The sequence below is a fragment of the Beta vulgaris genome, chromosome 7 (assembly GCF_026745355.1).
Source record: "Beta vulgaris subsp. vulgaris cultivar EL10 chromosome 7, EL10.2, whole genome shotgun sequence".
In the NCBI taxonomy this organism is placed as follows: domain Eukaryota; kingdom Viridiplantae; phylum Streptophyta; class Magnoliopsida; order Caryophyllales; family Amaranthaceae; genus Beta; species Beta vulgaris.
The window spans coordinates 23,793,630-23,796,138 of record NC_079208.1 but is presented as its reverse complement, the minus strand read 5'-3'; positions in this window follow the sequence as shown (position 1 = coordinate 23,796,138).

Genomic DNA, 2,509 nt, shown 5'->3' with positions numbered 1-2,509 from the left:
AAATTAATCAACTCATTGTTCTAACTAATTACCTATCTAATCCTGCTTAACACCTAATCAAAATCGACACTTTCTTTAGATTCCTCTTCTTCCGCTTGTTTATATTCCTCCACGTATTTGATCCATAAGTCTCTCAACTCGTCAAGCTTGTTTTGAGGAAATTCAGTTGTAACTCCGCCAAAGTACTACAAAACATTAATAAATTTATTTAAAAATAATTTGATATGAAATATGTTGTTAATCATAAAAGTAAGTATTTTTGATAAGTATAAATCTTGGTTAACTTCAAGCACTAATAATAGATATGAGAAATAATCAAGTGAATGGTGTTTTGAAAGAATTGATACCTTATCAGGAATCACTTGTCGCCTTTTCTCTATAGTCTCGAGCATATATCGACATATATAATATCCACAGTCCAGAGATTCTTGGGATTGACGAGGACACTTGTTCATAAAGGTAATTATACAATTAGTCATATTACATATTAATTTTAATAAGCAACAATATAAATGCATCAAAATAATAAAAAATTAGAATAACATACCTCAGGTTTTTTCCACTTAATTGTCGGATTCTTTTTCATTTTCTTAATGTCCTTTCAATATACGAGACTAAATTTTATGATTCCCCTAAAAAACTGTCAAGTAAAAATTAGATGATTACTTCAATATTATGAGTTAAATATATAATGTACTTTGTATACATACTCGTTTATGGTCCTTTGAGCAAACTCAGGAATATCATTTTCCGCCCCAGCAGGATCAAGCCAAAACACCACTCCATTCCACGGACTAATGACCGCTAGCATCCAATGTCGACTGCACATCCGTAAATGTTAGTGTGTGCATAGCCAGTTAACATCTTCCCATCCTTTTAATAATTAATTTAATAATTCATACTTTTTTTTTTTGACGGGTAATAATTCATACTTACTTCTCATGATAAGGTGCAAAGAATAGTTGATTAACATTATTCCCTTCATTTTGGCCAAAGACACGAGCTAGATAGTCGAATTGCTCTTCTTTATTGGTTTGTGTCATAGGAGATAAATAATTTGAATCACAAAATCCATACATCCCACATACACCACCTTGTTGACACTTTTCGCTCAAGTATCTTGCACATTAATTTGGATATATATATATATATATGTATGTATATATATATATATGTATATATATATATATGTATATATATATATATATATATATATGTATATATATATATATATGTATATATATATGTATACATATATATATATATGTATATATATATATATATATATATGTTGTATATATATATATATATGTATATATATATATATATATATGTATATATATATATATATGTATATATATATATATATATATATATATATATATATATATATATATATATATATAATAAGTTCTATATTGTAATGAAATTAGGAAAGAACAACTAAAAACACAACCGAACTTAACTTACTTCATGAAAATGGACAAGTGAGTCACTCCGATCTTGAAAATAACATAAAAAATTATTAAGTGGGGATTAAGAGTTCTCAACACACGGTTGTTTTGATTGAAGTAATAACATTATTAACATGACATACACGTTCATCTTTATTAAGAATCACAAGCATATATTTTTTATTGTGATTAAAGTTTGACCGGTTCGTGGAATTTTGCAGATTTGGTTTCACAATGTACCCCATACAAAATTAGCATCAATTCTTAAGTCCATAAAAGAATATACATGTTTTGAGTTAAGCTTCTAGATAGACCAAATACGTTCATCAAATAATACATTACCATCAATTCTTAAGTCCATAAAAGAATATACATATTTTTAGTTAAGCTTCTAGATAGGCCAAATACGTTTATTAAATAATACATTAGTGTAATTAACCCAAACCTTGGATTACCTAATTGAATTTTTTTCTTTTGCTTAACATCTTAAATAGAAGGGGATGCTTTGAATCCCCTACTACCGCGGCAAGAAATGCATGTTCATTTCAATAACACAATGTATCTAGTTTAATTTTCTTCAAGAATTAAAGAATCCTAGAAATTGATAATGATGAAGCCAATCAAGGAATTCAATGCAGCTTTGCATTGGTTGAACTGACCACAGAGGAGGAAGTATTTTTAATCGGAAAATTCTATTGTACATGTACAGTAACTAAACCTTTTTATAGCTCTTTCTTTTCTCAAAGGAAATCATATATTTAATAATTCAACCACAAAGCATTAAGACTTTGGAAAAATCTTAATTAATTGACTAGTAATCTGGAAACTTACTACTAAAACTTCGAAAATTGCTGTGGTCACTAAATCCAAATTCAGAATATGGAATCTTCTACAACTTACCCTAGTCCTTGACTTTGAGATTTCTTCAACCTGACACTCGAATCTGAACCCTTGTTGGACACTCAGTATCTGAATTTCAGCCACATAATGTGATAACTAAATTTCGAATCTGCCAAAGTAGCTATTAGGTGTAGAAATGGCAAATTTGTGGTGTT